Source organism: Anomalospiza imberbis, chromosome 3 (assembly GCF_031753505.1).
Source record: "Anomalospiza imberbis isolate Cuckoo-Finch-1a 21T00152 chromosome 3, ASM3175350v1, whole genome shotgun sequence".
In the NCBI taxonomy this organism is placed as follows: Eukaryota; Metazoa; Chordata; class Aves; order Passeriformes; family Viduidae; genus Anomalospiza; species Anomalospiza imberbis.
In genome coordinates, this window is record NC_089683.1 from 74771235 (window position 1) to 74787948 (window position 16714).

At 39.3% G+C, this 16714-nt stretch overlaps 1 long non-coding RNA gene and 1 pseudogene across 2 annotated transcripts; one reads left to right on the plus strand and one right to left on the minus strand.

Annotated features, from left to right (window-relative positions):
* The first annotated feature begins 2834 nt into the window (after window positions 1–2834).
* LOC137469945 (uncharacterized) lies at window positions 2835–8139 on the plus strand. Of its 2 annotated transcripts, none has more exons than XR_010996816.1 (3): window positions 2835–2892; window positions 3399–3502; window positions 7866–8139. It is a non-coding gene; the product is annotated as an uncharacterized lncRNA (long non-coding RNA). The 2 variants fall into 2 exon arrangements; XR_010996815.1 differs by lacking the exon at window positions 7866–8139 and adding an exon at window positions 5587–5725.
* A 408-nt stretch (window positions 8140–8547) lies between these two features.
* Window positions 8548–16714, minus strand: part of LOC137470022 (centromere protein J-like) — a 28792-nt pseudogene continuing 20625 nt past the window's right edge.

The following is a 16714-nucleotide window of genomic DNA, read 5'->3' on the forward strand; positions in this document are numbered from 1 at the left end:
TTGCCTCACTTTCCTATCCAGGGACAGAGCTATTTTCAAGATGAGCTGCCAGACCATGGGGAACCCCACCATGACAAGAGTGCAGGTACAATGTACAGACCTCATGCTCATTACTGGTAATATCACATTCAGATTCTCTGTGTGAGACAGCACCAAAGGAATTGCAGACAAATGCTCTTCATGTCCAAGACTAGTGCTGCCTCTGGAAATAAACTACACATAGCTAGCTAAGTCGTTGCCTGCCATGGAGATAACTTGAAACTACTTCCTCTCAGTTACTCATCACAGCAGGAGGATGAGACACTACACGGTGTGGCAACAATAACACAATTTGTGTGACAAAAATACCCAAATTGTTATGTCTTTTAAACAACAACAAACTTCATGCTACTTTGCCATCTTTCTAATATTTCTCTTCCCAACCATCTGGACTCCCCTTCAGACTTCACTAGTGTTGATTCATGGCTTTTCACATGATGAACTTTTTTCCAGATGTCATACAATAAAGTAAAATTCATTATGTCCTGCAGAAAAGAAGGTGACAGGTGGGTTGCCTCACATGTGTAGCTTTCTCTTACACCTTTGCCTTGTCAGCTCAAAGACATGCTGTTGATCTCTCTGTTGGAAATACAAATGGCAAAACTATTGTGGCTGAAGGATCCTGACAGCCTCCTTTCTGCCCAGCATGCACAGATGGATATTCTAGGCTGCTGCTGATTTTCACCCCACACTGCTTCCCTCTCATAAAGAAGCAGAGCATCGTGTTTCATTGCATCTCTGAATCCTCCTCTGATTCTCTGTTACAAAGTGATGTTCAATGGCAAGTGAAGCAAAGAGGATTTCTGAGGTCAACGTCATGATGGAAAACTCATCTGTGTGAATGTAATAACTTTTTATTTGTAACAACAAAGAAGTCAGGATCCTGCTACATGAGATGCTCTACAACCTCAGAACAAAAAGATGACCCCTACCTAGACACTACATAGCTTTTTTTTTATGTAGTTTCTCTTTTTACTTCCGTACTGAGTCTGGCTGGGATGGAGTTAATTTTCTTTGTAACAGACCATATGGTGCTGTGTTTCAGATTTTTACAACTAAAACAGTGTTGATAACACACCAGTGTTTTGGCTATTGCTGAGTAGTGTTTGCAGAACATCCAGGTTTTCTTTATTTCTCCACTCTTCCCCCTCAGTGAGTAGGTTGCAGGTGCCCAAGAAATTGGGAGGTGACAAAACCAGGACAGCTGAGACAGAGTGATGAAAGGGATGTTCCATGCCACATGAAGCCGTACTCAGCAATAAAAGTTCGGGGCAAAGGAGCAAGAAAAAGGTGTTCTGACCTTGTTGAGGACCTCAGCATCACTGACACTGAATCAGCACAGAAGATAGGACATTATGGCCTATGGTTTAAGGAGCTGGTTTTCACTCTTGATTTTTCACAGGACTTTATGTAGTCATTTCCTGAATGACAGCTGTTCCAATGCACAGGGACAATGAGGAAAAACTCTGTTACCTTGGGAATGAAAGCCACAGCTACAGGCACCAATGCAATGAACGTGCTTTTGCCTGGGACAGGATGAATATAAAGGTGCCCATCAGTTTTGGACATGACTTAAATGAAAATTGCCACTTACATTTTTATGCATGGCCAATACACAGTTATAAAACTTATATGGTTTTGTTTATTGGAAAGGCTGTAGGGATTTTGCTGCATAGTATATATAAAAAGTATTTAGGCAGCTAGCAACATATATTCACTGAAATGCATGAAAATAAATGATAGTTGAGGTTGCTGTGGCACAAGACATCTGCTCTCTCATGGCCAAGAAAGACTCCACAAGCCCTGCTTCAGTCTTGCAGGCAGCAAATAGCACAGGTCTGTCTGTGCTGAGGCCTCAACCAGCAGCAGAGTGCAGGCAGACTCACCCTGCTTCACCACATTTCACTACCAGACAAGCTCTTACCTCACCCCCAACAACAGTTTTCATTTTGCAGTGAAACAATAACTTTTATCAGTCTGACTCTGACTCTGTGAGGTTAACAAGAGCAGGTGTAGCCGCCTTAAAGGACGCTAGCTTTGGGGTTTGAAGGGGTAGCTAGATGAATCCCTCCCAGCTCAGTCATGTATCAGGCACAGCTCAGTCGTGTGCCTGAAACCTTCAAGAGCTCTAAGTCAGGCAATGGGTAATAAGCCTGTTGGTGTTTATCTACTGAATGCTCTGTGTTCCATGGTGTCACAGAGAACGGCATTCTGCTCTCCTCATGGGGAAGGCCAGGCTGGATGGGGCATTGAGCAACTTGGGCTAGCAGGAGGTATCCCTGCCCATGGCAGAGGGTTTGGAACTAGATGGTCTTTAAGGTTCCTTCCAACCCAAAATATTCTGGTTGTATGATTACAAGCTCTCTGCTTCTGGGTGTTGGTTGGCAGCAGCAGAACATGGGTGTTAAATTGGAGCACGGTCAGAGACAGCTGTGGTAGTTTCTGTGTTGTGGATGAATGTCTGCAAACTCACGGGTGGGTTTACAAGTTATTAAGGAAGGGGCTGAACATAGAACCCATTGGGAATGAAGGCTGGTGAAAAGATGAGGGTTCACCTGGGCACACATTTATACTTAGTGAAGTGAGTGAAATTTATCTTCATTCATTTAGACCAATGCCTAATTGCAGAGTCAGTGCTTCATAATTGCGCTTCAAGAGCTTCTGCTTACATGTGATAAAACTTTCCCAAAAGTTGATAGGTGTTCTTTGTTAGTTAAAGTGGTTTGTTTTCCTATCTTGGCATTTAATTATCTGGGAAATAGAAGCAGAAATTTGTTATATCTAGGTTTGGTGAGCCTGTAAACTGGCATTCCCTGAATGTTGAAGTTTAATTTCATTCCCTGAATGCCAGAGGTATGAAAGAAGTTCATTAATACAAGGTGATACAAACAAACTACCAAAGAAACTTCATTGTTCAGACACTATCAACAGCTTAATTTATGATTACCTAGTAGAGACTGTGTTGTCACAGTGTACCACACACTGGCTGCATGTTCAATAGCAGAAACACTGCTAAAAGCATTGCTGAGCAGTGCAGAAAAGACAAAGCTAACTGCAGTCTTTAAGGTGACTCATCCAAATTCTTACCATTGCTGTGCAAAACTACATAATTTTTTTCTTAATTTTATAATGTTTGCTCCTGGATTTGAATGAGCTACTGTAAGTCTTGTTTAGTTTGGTATGGTTGAGTTTTTTGGTATTTTTTGTTTTCTGGTTGGTTGTTGTTTGCTTGTTGTTTGTTACTCATTTTTTACTTAGCATGTGGCGTAGTGCTGTTTAATAAGCAGGCAAAGCAAAGAATTCCCAGGAAAGATAGTGAAAGGAAAAATAACCATCATTTTCTGGGATCATCACATTAGGTTTATATGTAAGATCAGCAGCAAGCCCTCAAATTTCTGGGGCTGAAAAGAATGACTGACTGCAACAGACACAGCCAGGCTACTACTCCTTCATGGCATTTTTTGTAAGTCCTATTCCATCATGACCATACTTCAGTAGCTGCTTACTGAGTTTATCTCCTGTTCCCTATGAGCCCTCACTCAAGGAAAGCTCTCACTAAGGATAATTCAACTTCAGTCTGTCTCTTATCTATAAAGGGATGCTCAGCAATAATACCAGTGCAGTTTAGATCTTGCTGCCTCCCTTCCAAAACCAGTTTAAAACTGAGATTGAAGGTTACTCCAAGTCTAATTGTAGAACATCACTAAATAGATTCATATACATATTAATATTGGAATAGAGAATTACATATTATTTTGCTCTGTGGAAAGTCATTGTTTACAGAAGTTCAAATTTTGGCCACAGTCGCAGCCATTAATGATGCCTGAAGTCTCTTTCCAATAGGAGCCTTATTCCTCCCACCCTGGACTAAAGCTTGCTTCAAATCCCTTCTTTTTTTAGGCAACAATTCCCTCACTAGAGAATGTGAGATGGTCCAGGACGATTTTTAGCCCACACACTACAGGGCAAAGGATTCACAGGAAAGAAAGTCCTGTGGTAACCTTATGCTTCTAACTGCACTGCCCTGCTTCCCAACCTTCCTGAAAAACCTCCTGGACACTTCTCTATGCATTGGACAGCTATGACATAGGTACATCATAGGAGAGAGTCCCAAATGTGAGAGTGGAGAGAGAAACATGTTTTTCATTCCCAAAAGATTTTTTTTCCACATTCAAATAAAGTGATTAGAATCCTAACTATTCTGTGACTTGTGAAACTTTTGAATTATGTTAATTTACATTTTGACAATGGCAAAGCATTTCATTTCATATTTGGGCTTTTAGTTTTAAAACTAAATTGGCATTTTAAAAAAGTCTTCCTGAACCATTGTCTCTTAAAAAATGAAAAGAGGATATTCTGACATTTTCAAAAAAAGAAAATTAAAGTTAAATTAAAGCTATCAAAAGACTACATTTTTTCTCTGGGAAAAAAAGTTTTCCATTTCAATTAAATGGTTTTTTTCCCATAGAAAAGTATCCTTCCCCAACTCAACTGCATATTGTTCATGGCAGTATATCCAAGTGTGACTTTTTCCCTTTTTTTTCTGTAGTTGTTTGAAAGGAAGAGATTACTTGTTCTGGAGTATAAAACTCAACCTGAAAAGAAAAAACAAGCATGCCACTACAATAACAGGATGTGAAAGTGTCTTGTCTAGCATACAGACCATCCACTTTGTATTTTTTTACTTGCTACTTTCTGAGAGAAGGTGAGTGTTGGTATGTTAATGTTTTGTCAGAATGGTCCTCAGATCAAACACTCGTCTTGCATCCAAAAAACTCTCTGCCTCAAATACAGAGTCTAATCTTCAGGGACAATTAGACTGTTGGATTTCACCACTGTAAGTTTCCAGAAAAATAAAATGGAGAGAAAAAATCTACAGATCCACTGGCATTTTTCCTCTATGCCACCAGCCAGTTGAACACGTCTTTAGTTTGAGTCTTGTGTATGTTGAACTAGCTGGGTAGGGAGGAGCACATTTCATGAGCTGTCTAGATGAGAATTGCCCTGTGCAATGTAGCTCAAAATGCACTTCCTACTCAAAAAAATAGGTGGGGTCCATCACTCACTACCATTGTAGACAGTGGGAAATGGTACTTCATTTAGAATCCATGTATATTTCTATGGAGCATTATTTCCTTCAGAGGGAAGTGATGAGACAAGAAGGTACCCTGCTCCTCAGGAATTGGAGGAGCTCATTGGTGGAATAGCAGAAGATTATCAGTGAGTTAAATCAGCACATGTCAGAGGAGGAAAAGAGAACTGGAATCAATAGGCATTTTCCTACTGTCTGCTGTTGGTTTTGCATTGGGCTTTATGACCTTAGCCAAGAGAGTTTTCTCAGAGCAGGGTAACATACTGAGTTAGCATAATGTGCCAGTAATGCAGCAGTGCAAAGATAGTCATCTTAAAGTAAGATGGAAGTGAACGCAGGTGACTATGATACAAGAGATATTTTGAAGCTGCGGGAGTTCCATCTCCATGAGAATGTTTATGACAAATTCAAACCCCGGCTTTTAGAACTCAACCAAAATCCAGCCTTGTGTTTAGGCTGTTCCATGGATGACGCTGTGAGAAGAAAACTTTTCCATATTATTGCTGAACTGCCGAACTACAAGCAGATTGACACTTGCAGGCCAAACCAAGTAGCTGGGATGAAGGCTGGCAGAAGGCGTGTGCCCTGGAGCAAAGCTGGTGAGAGTGCCTGGCTTACTTGCTTATGAAAAAGTGGCCAAATGTACTTCTGCTTCTTCTCTACAACCTGCCCTGCAGGCTGCAAGAGGATCGATTCCTAAGGTGGCTGTCCTAACTAAGAAAACTGCCAGAGCACTTCCAAGAAAAACACTGACTTCTCAGATGCAGGAAAAAATAGTGTGCCCAAAATACCCTTTCAAGCAAAAGGTGAAGCTAAAAATAAACAAATCCCAGGAGGCTGGGCATTCTCCACACAAGTCTGCCCAACTCAGTTGCTGGTTACCTACACCTGACTTCTGCAGCTGTGAGCTAACCACACATACATTTCCTCTGACAAAGACCAGAGGCCCACACCCCTGGCTGTCTGAGTGGAACTAGCTCTGTTCACAAGTCACAGCATATTCTAAATGTGAAAAAAACTGAGGGCAAATCCTGACTGTAGCATGTTTTTGCTAATATGAGGAAAATCTGTGAAAAGACAAAAGTGGTAATTCCCAAATATGTTCCATCTCCCTGAAGGATTAATGAAAATTTCATTGTAAATCCTCCAGGACAAAAAACATCGAAAAGCAGCTACGTGTCTTGCTACAGTTTAAGCACAATATACAGTCACACTTAATTTGGATTATTTTTGGATTATTTTTGTTCCTACAGCTATGAACTATAAATGGTAGAGCTATGCTTCTGGTTAACTGAGGCAAGCGGAAGGTGGAGGAGAGGGTGTGAGAATCAGCCTGTGAAAAACAAAGTGGGATGTGTCAGAGCTCATCTATGAAGAACTCTCAGTTATAACACACCTGACAGAGATTGTCATTCATGTGGATGAATTTCCTGCTTCCTTGTTTCCAAATCCAATGTGTGCCCTTTATGTCAAAAATCCATTTACTGTAAAATATCACCTGAAAAAATGAGTCTTGGTAAAACGATGGTCAGACACAGGCTGGCAAAAGTGCTACAAAATCTTCAGTAGGGTCACCCTTGTGCACAGCTCAAGGGACTGCCTTGCACATATTCCCCATGTGCCACACATTGTGCAGGGCCAAATTATTCCAAAATGCTTCCTGAAATTAGAGTCAAGAGTGCTTAATGAATGAAGCAAGGAGCAAGAAGCATGATAACAAAATTGTTCCTTATTTAGTTTATAATTAGGAGGGATTACTTATGCACAGGATTCTGTGATTCAGTGACAGGTTATTGAATAGTAAACAGTGATTTAAGGCTAAAAGCTGTGAGCAAAGCCTGTTTACTGATTTACTACAGAAACAAAAAGAATATCAGCATTTTAACAGGAGAACAGGGACCTTTTGTTAGAGGAATTCTTGGGAATAAAAACGATGGTCCTTTATAAAACATTGGTATCATATCTAGTTTCTCAGTCAAACTGAAAACACTAGCAACATTCACTTTATTTATGATGCTTAATTGAGAAAAAAAAAATCAACATAGATCTATTTTGGTCAGCATAAGGTAGCACAAACTGAAATTCCTACTGAAACACATGGAAGAGAATGATGTCTTGATTTTATTTTAGTTAGAGTTTTCTTTTACAAAACAAATAAAATATATTAACTATTTCTGTAGTTGAAAGCAGGAGTGTTATGAAGCAGTTAAGGGAAAACAATACAATTTTACCATTACACCAGCTGATATCAAACTGATCACATCTTCATAATTAAATTGATAAACTGAAGTATGTGTATGATCAATACCAGCAGTGCATCTTGCCCTTTCTTTGAAAGATGCTCTGCAATTTGAGTGGTGATTTGCTGATTGTCTGAACCCCTGGAAACAGAAGAGAAGAGGGAGCAATTGCAAAATATTGCAATTTTTGCACTTAGGTGTGAGAAAAGGCTAAAGCAGCATGCTGTGAGAGTGTATTTGTTACTACAGGAATTTGAAGGGCATAAGGAGATAATTTGCTATCTCAGTCAGTGGGCAGGTAATGAGCTGAGCTCTACAAGAGAAGAGTTTCAGTGATTTGGAAAAAATTCACTGGAAATGTTCAAGGCCAGGTTGGATGGGGCTTTGAGCAACCTGGTCTAGTGGAAAGTGTCCCTGCCCATGGCAGGAGGAGTTGGAACTGGATGATCTTTAAGGTCCTTTCCAACCCAAACTATTCTATGGTTTTCTGACAGGCAGTCTATGGGGAAAAGAGCTGAAAGCAACATCTGATAAATTATTAATCCCTCTAAGTATCAAATGCCATCCAAAGAACTTTACAGATGGAGAGATTCACTGACCAGAAATATTTTTGCACTACTGGAGCAATAAAAGGAATAGTGGGAAAGGTTATTTCAAAGACAAAGCAACACAGAGGAAAGACTGCTCGAGGAAGAAGATTCAGAAGATCCATATCTGTGGTCCAGAATAATCACTAAGATGGAATAAACATTACATTTTATTTTCAAATGCATAAGGCAGAGTTTTTAAATTATGATCATATAAATTTTGAATAACTTTGGTCAGAAGGAACATCCAGAGCTGTGACTGTTCTTTTCACTCTTGCTCAGGTTTTGGTCTAATGTCCAGCTCATGATAAGTCTTGATACATGCTGGGAAATTCTGCTCCAAAAAATCCAAACAAAGTGAAAACATTAATCATTTCCACACATTGTTTGATGATTAACTCAGAAAATAAATACCCATGTAGATTTATTTTAGTCAGCATAAGGCAGCACTGAACTGTATATTTGGGGTTCTTATAATATAGTTATTAATTGTTGCAATTTTCACAACAAATTGCAGAAACACTAGAGAAAATGTGATCAGTACCATGAAAGAAACACTTTGGTGAGAAGTACTGTGGGTATTTGTTTTAACGTTGAATACAGAAAAAGGGTGTGACAGCATCTCCTTCAGTCTTCATTTCATTCAGGTAATGTTACTCCAATCTAAGCACCAGTTGCTGAGCCAATGTAATTTCAGTCCTACCGATCCATCCATTCACTTTCACAAGTTAGATCTTCCTAACAATTCTGACCTGCCAAAAAATGCTTTGAGCTACATATGTACAGCACAGCCTTCTGCAGGGTGAAATCATCTCTTATCTAGGATGAGATTACCCTCCTCATCCTTGATTTGGAGTTGTCCAGTGGAGCACTTGGTTTCCTGTCTGCCATTCCAGAACACAGTTTTCACGGTGCCATCCGGCTACTCCCTCCTCCTGAACTGCGCAGTGTGAATCTCCCTTTGGCCATCACTGAAAACCCATAGTTTATCTCTGCTCCTGAAAGAAGTAGCAATGAATGAAGTGATGAGAAAACACTGTCTTTTATTAACCTGTCTCACAGAGCTGTCTAACATAACTCAATGAAATAGGAAAATAAAGTCAAGTGGAAAACCTCAGGATTTACATGGAATGGCATTAGAAATCTGGTCCCACAAAAAGACTTCAATACATAATATAATAGCTAACGGATGGTGAGATCCAAATTTTACATGACTTCATGCAGGAATCTCAAGGCATTTTGCAGGCAGAAAATCTTTTTTACAGCAGGAGCCTTCCTCTTCCCCAGAAGAAACGTGTAAGAGTCCCAAAGCTGTTTTTCTCATTTGGCATGGAGGAATAGAGAGATAATACCGATTCACAGAATATGACTAGGAAGAGACCCATAAGGACTCTCAAGTCCAGTTCTTAACTGAATAACCCTTTCAGGGATCAAATCCACAGCCTTGGTTTTAATAGCATGGTTACATCATATTGTAACCAACTGAGACAATCTCAATCCTTGCCCAATATTAGAGGGGGAGCCAAACACCTGGGAATAGAGTTCAAGAGCCCTCATCCTGAGTCCTTTAGTATCCATATAGCTAACACTGACAACTGGTGATTTCCCAGCTACTCTGGCCAGTGTAAAGTTACATGGAACTAAATGAGGAATATTTCACAGTCATTTTGCCAGTGGTGAATTGTCACCTATCATTCAAGGTGGAACTGAATTTTCAGTGCCACATTCTTGCAAAATCCTTGTTATCTTACAAATCCTTTTCCCCTTCATCTGGAAATTTCCCAGCTATGCAAAATCCAGCCATAGTTCTAAATGTCAGTGCTGCTGTACCTGTGTCCAGAGTGTGGTCCCTGTTATTTACACAGGACTTACTTTTCTACCTTTACTACTGTGCCATCTGAGAAAAAAGTTTCCTTCAGTCCATCACTGTAGAGCCATTTCACTGTGTAATCTGGGAACACAATTTCTTGTGTGCCATCGGGAAAATGTTTTTCTGTAGAGAAGAGGATGTAAAAAGTCTGTCTAGTATTCTTTCAGGCTGCCTTACATAAAACTAGATCAGGATATTTTTTGGGTCATTGTGGTATGTAGGATGTGAATTATATACGCAATACTGGTAAAAGAAATTAAAGAATCACATAAACAGATAATCAGAATTGGAAGAGCTACTTTTACATTCCATTATTATATTTGCTTTGTAGGAGGAAACTGAGAAGTGAAGTGATGGAATATACTGAAAGTGAAATGCAAAGACAATGTGAAATGGCAAGAAAATACCCAATCTGCTGGAGTCAGAATTCAGACCACACTTTCATAATAGAAATAAATCTGCACATACAGTTCACATTATGAGATCTTGCATACCTATCTGATTATTAGGGAATTGCAACACCTTCAGGCCATATGGATAAGCAGTGTGAGTTATCTGTGCACCTGCCTAATAATAAATCTGGAAGGAGAGTGAGATGATAGCAGCATATTCACAATATTTGCATAAGCAGATTCAACCATAACAATGTGCTCAAAAGTAAGCCATCTTTAAAAGGTCATATTCTGCATCTGTCATCCATAAAAGTAGCTATGTTCACATTGCTGTTCCTTTCTCTCATTCACCCTCATAGTTGTGTCCAGATGATGCTACCTCTGTAGCCTGCAGGAGAACAGTGTGCACATGAAAGTCATCCTCCCACCTCTATGCTCTCATCCATGAACTACTAATTTTAAAAAATCCCAGTGCTGCAAAGACCTCACTAATTTCCACTTTAGCCCCCATTGTTATTAGCTATTTATATTCACATAATGCCGACATGGAAGAAACCTCCATACTACCTACTCTACAAATGTATAAAAACCAGTCCTTGCTTCAGATGGCTGCCTGTGTCCCTTACCTTTGTTTAGTCTCCTGCTCAGCCAGCTACACATTTGTTTCTTCTTTGACTGTTACCTTCATGCCTTTCCATTTCTGTCTTTGTAGATGAAGCACTTTCACTGCTCAGGGTTGTTAAACCAACACCCTTCCTCATCTCTGAGTTTCTCTCAGAATTGATAGCTAAAGATAAATTACAGAACCTCGCTGGAAAATCAGTTAATCATTTTATTTTCCTTAAAGAAAACGGAAAGTTACCCACCACCCTCTGATCTGGCATGATCTTCTTTGCATCTCCATTGGATGATCCTTTCATCATCCTTTCATCAGCACCAATCTCCTTTTTAGTACCATTGTGGAAAGTGAGGATTTAGCGTCCATCAGAAAGCACCTCTTCTACCTTCAAACACCCAGAGCATCCAATGCAGATGAAGTCAAAGGAAATGAGCAGCACTGCACTGCCTTCCAATTAAATTCTACTGCACTGCACAGCACTGCACTTCCTTCCAATCTTGAAGGAAGTCATACTACATCTTTCTATTTCAAAAGATATCTCTGCAGAACAGGCATTATTTTTGCCTCATTTGTGTGTAAATGAGGATAAAAGAAATTTTCTTTTCACAAGATGAATTTACTTGTAGCACGTGTTCCAAGTTCTCACCCCACCACTTTGTTTTAATGTTAAGCAAAATAAGGTACACATCCCTGCAGCAATAGCAAAGACAATCAGGTTTCTTCTTGACCAACTTTAGTGAATTACTGACCAGATTAATTTCATATATTCTTGCACATATTCCACGCAGGTCACTTGGGAGATGCCTGGTTCTGGACTGAGTGAATCAAAATGATTGAACTTGATGTATTAACACAGATTGCTGATGTGGTAGGTTAAGAACAATTTCTTTCCAAGTAACCCTGTATGGACCTTCAGTGCTACAGAATTAATTTTGGCTGCATGCACAGACCTAAAAATTTGCTTGAGACTTCTTATTGACAGCAGGCAATAATGTCATTAATATGTCTTCTACAGAAAATGCACTAGTCAGAGAAGACTTCATACCCAGCATAGCCTCTGGTTAATAATTTTGCCTGGTGTTACTGTTGCAGTTGTTTCTGTTCAGTATATATTAAATACCATGGTATAATTCATTTAGTAACACTAAAGAAGAAGGCACTACACTAACCAGAAGATGGACTACATCTTTGTCATATTGTTCCAGTCTTATCAGAATTTTCACAAAAATGAAATATCTCCCAACCAAAAAAAAAAAAAAGCTATTTTCTCTTACCTTTCCATCATGATACTTTATTTTTTCCTGCACCTCTTCCACATGCTTTCCCCTTCCTTAATGTAACTTTGACCTTCTAGATAATATTGATTTTGGAGGTTATATTATGAAAACCTCAAAGTCAGTGTTATATAAACAGAAATGTTGTAAAAATATATTCACTAACTTAAAACAATGGTGCAAAAAAATTTATTTACTTTCACACACAGAAGAAAGATTCCCTTCTTACAGGTATTGCCTTATATTTGCAATGAATTTTCCTATTTTATTTGTAACTAGAAATGCTGCACATTAATTCCAGTTTTCTTCCATTTGCAAAGCAAAAGATAGCAAAATGGAAGTCCAAAAATGAGGGGATAAAAGTGCATTCTGGCAAAATTATGCTGCAAAAAAAGGAGAGAATAAACACAGGAACAGAGAGCAGAACTATCTCTGAGTGTTGGGTTACTGATTTACAAAGAAAGGTATTTGTATTAGCTAGAGTCACTCTTCCAAAACAAATTACACAGCTCTTAGCTGTTAGGTAGTGCTATCTATGTAACTAAGGGCCATTCTGGATGTTACAGTTCCAGTTTACCATTACCACAAATGCTCTTTGCCATCTGGCAGTGTGTAAAGGAGCCTTAAGTCAAGAGACATCTGGCACACAGCATCCAGGGCAGTTACAAGCTGATGTTAATTACAGTTTGAAGATGTGGTGAATTTTGAAGGAATAGGGAGAACTGCTCCCCACAAGGCAATGATATGCTTCACTAAATAACTATAAACACCATGCTTAAAGTTGCCAGATCCATCTCTAAAGCAGTGTCTACTGCATAGCATAGGAAGTGGGAACAGAATACTTTCTTTTTCTTAGTGTGTTTTATTTCTCCTCACAGATGGAAAGAACACAGTTGCTGCTCATGTAAGAACTGGAATTTTAAGTAGCTCAAACCTTTACTTCATCATCCAGAAAAGCAGGAGAACTGTCTGTAGGTACTTTGTTGTCATATGCAGTTCTGCCATTTCTCTTGTGTGTGGTCACAAAAGCCACTTTATTCTGAGCTCTTAGCAATTTTCCTGTCTTTTTAAGGCCTGCTTCTTCCTGAGACAAAATTAAAATGCTAACAAAATAAATGTTCAACAGCTGTGCAGAAATATATTGACAAAGGAATCTAACATATTATTTGAAGCCATTGCAATATTGTCTTAAAGACTGCACTTATATAAGGAGTAAAGGAAAAATAATAAAGCCAGGAGAGTACTGTTGTCAAATGAATGAGAGTTAGCATGCTGTTTATGAAAACTAAGACCACAGACTCACTGTAACTCTATTTTATAGAGTTACATGGCAAAATACCTCTGTTTCTTCATTGTTCTTGCAGGGTGCAAAGCTGCAAGTTCCTTTCCTGTAGTTATGTGAGAGGAAAGTGTCTTCTGAGCTATATGAAATGGGCAAAAGTGTCCCTGTAAGAAAAATTAAAGAAAAAGGGATCCTTGAAAGCACATGAATATTGATGAAAACATTTCCATACCTATCTCAGGCTTTTTAAAGATGCTAGCTCTCAGAGTCTTGCAGTACATTGCTTCTTACGCTGATAATGTTTGCTAACAGCTTGTCCATCTTCCCAAAGGTGCTTTGTCCTGGACCAAAATGAAATGCAGTCCACATCCATTCTCCCACCTCCTGAACCTCTGGGACAACAAACTCAGTGAGTAAGTAGGTGGCAGCACAATCTGCTTTCCCTCTCTTGTAAAATATGAATTTGACAATACTTCTGAGAATCATAGATGTGTTTTAGTGACTCACATTCCCTATGAGTCAAGAGCTAGGGACCAGTTTCTCCAAGGCATCTGTAGACCATTTTAAGCAGGCAGAAGGCTTCCACAGAACTTACCTTTAACACAGGAAGGTGAGCTGGGCTCCTTAAAACAACCACTTGTTGTGAGACAGCTCCAGGTGACTTCCTACCTTTATATCTTCTTCCAGTAGAAGAGTGCTGATGTACAACCTGAAGGAAAATGGAGAGGCCCTGCCTTACAGTCATGCTTCACTTCACTATGGGAGCTACCAGTGATATGGCAAGAGTGTGCCATACACTTCTCCTTCCTAGGAGCTTAGCTGTCTGTGTGTGGATACTGTACAGGTGTCTAAGCTTGGTTCAGACTGTTGCAGAGCATGTATGAACAGCCTCTTAGATAATTACTGACAAAATCTGCAGTTTCAGGGAAAGAAGGCCAAGCAGTGGGGATCAGGATCCCAATACAGATTCTGGACAATATCATGAAAATAAAATAAAGGCAGTTTAAATAGACCTTGCTGCTGGCTTACTTTGTCTGATTCAAAAGGTATCAGTCTTCCCTGATGAAGGGTCCCTCCTGCCAGCTGGTGTTGTGCTTCTGGAACAGTCAGATGTTTCCTCTTCTTGATGTTCCTTCATCACTAATCTCAAAGGATCAGCTTTTTGCACAGACCTATTTATGTCCTAAAAGGTGTAAATACATTTGTATTAAGTAAATATAAATATCTTCAAATAGCATTAAAAAATCCTCCTACAACGGGTACATCATTAAGTGGATAAAACTTTAGGCAAATGTTTAATTGTGTGTGTGGGCATATCCACAAAGACACACTCAAGAACACACACACATTTTATACATAACTCTACATTTGGAGTCTGGTTTTGCTTCCCACATTTTTCTGTGCTTGGACAACAATGTAAGTCAAGGCTAATCCAAGGGGCAGAGTGTGAGGCCAGCAGCTGCTGAAAGGCTCTCATCCCTCAGTCCCACCACCCTGCCAGCTCTCTCTAGGTTATCACAACTGAGCTGAATATATTGTATGACAGCTCATTTTTACTTCCTGGATGTCCGACCTTTCTATGTTATGATCTCATACATCTCCATCAATCAAGGCTGACACAAGACTTGCAGGACCCTGAGGGATGTGTGAGCCACAGAAGGGAAATGAGATGCAAAAATTTTCAACCAAACGATAGCAGTTGTTTAAACTGGAAAGATCAAGGAGACTCAAAAGCATTACCCCAATTTTTAATGCAGATCTTAGAGCAGAGCACAGAGAAAACATAACATATTCCTGCATGACCACCATGAGATACTTGGGATTTACAGGATTTACACAATGACTCTCAGGTGTTTACAGCTCCCAAGTATACGATGGTAAGAAACAAAGAAACAATCCAAAAAAAGTTAGAAATGGCATCAATAACTCTCATTTTGAAATGTCTCACACACTGAAGAGTGGCTGCATGAGAAGATGTGTGTAAGCTATTAATGAAAAGAATATATTTGCCATCAACTTAATTTACTCAAGTCCATGAGCTATTGCTCAAGGAACATGGGACTAGCGAAGCACAGACAGGAAGACTGCACTGCTCCTTCTCTGATAGCAATGGTCAATGTTTGATGGCTATAAAATTTTCTCCATGTCATCAGTGAAATTTAGGGTATCTGCTGCTGCTGTGGTTGGTGATGCCTTATTCATATTAATAAATGACATAACAATTTAATGTATGCTTATAAGGAAAGAGCTAAGAAAGCAATCCTATTGCAACACCAGAAAACTGCAGGATTTTAAAAGGCTAATTTTTTTCTCCAAGAATAAAACAGTTCTCAGCAGGAGAAAGTCAACTGATTAGCTCTTCAGACAAGGTTGCGAGAAAGCACATAAATTAATAGAATTTATTGTTAAAAAGAATATAATTTATATTTTACATTTGGTGATATTTTCTGCAGGCAGAGTCTATGGATATGTCTAAGTTCTTCAAACATAATCAGGTTTTCAAATAAAAGTGGATGGGCAAACTGTCAAAATATGCCTGGGACTTCAGCTTGAGACAAATGGTATAGACCTAAGGATCTTTAAGACTATTTCTGATGAAGAGACGTTAGCTAAGATATTGCAGAGAGATAGAAGGAAAGAGCATGCAATCCATCATTGCATTGCTAAATATCTCGAGATTGAAACTGCCAAATAATTTAAAACAACTTGAAAAGCTGTTGGAGCAGTTTCACAGCAGCTCAAACCAATTCCAGCCCAGACTCCTGGACTCTCACTCCTTTTCTTCTGTCCACAGCCACATGTTTCCAGACCCTCCCATCAGCAGCTACAGAGGGGAATTAACCTTGTTCACTGAGTAGAATCAGGCAGAGATGAACTATTTTCTTGCTGCCTGGTTAGTTTTGAGCCAGCTGGCTTACCATCTTCAGAAAGTGCCAGTAGGGCCACAGCAGCTCAAATATTCATCAGCTTCAGTGAGACACAAGCATGTGGCAGCATTTGTTTTCCTTGTGGTTTATTATAGAAATAATGTTGCAATTCAGGCTCTTAAAAACTTTACATAAGACTTGTAAATAGAAGATATTTTATGGCAAGATGGAGTCAGAGAAAGTAGTACTGTTTCCATGAACATGATGAGATGTATCAGCCAATTCACCTGAAGGAGCATCCATGCAGAACAGTGCTAGTACTCCAGCTTGTTACACATGCCATTGTAAAAGCCAGATTTCATTTTTTATGCATTGCATACACTAGCATACCTATTTTTAAAGCAATAATGTCAAAGGAATCCAGACAAGCTTACATGAATCAAATGCAGTCT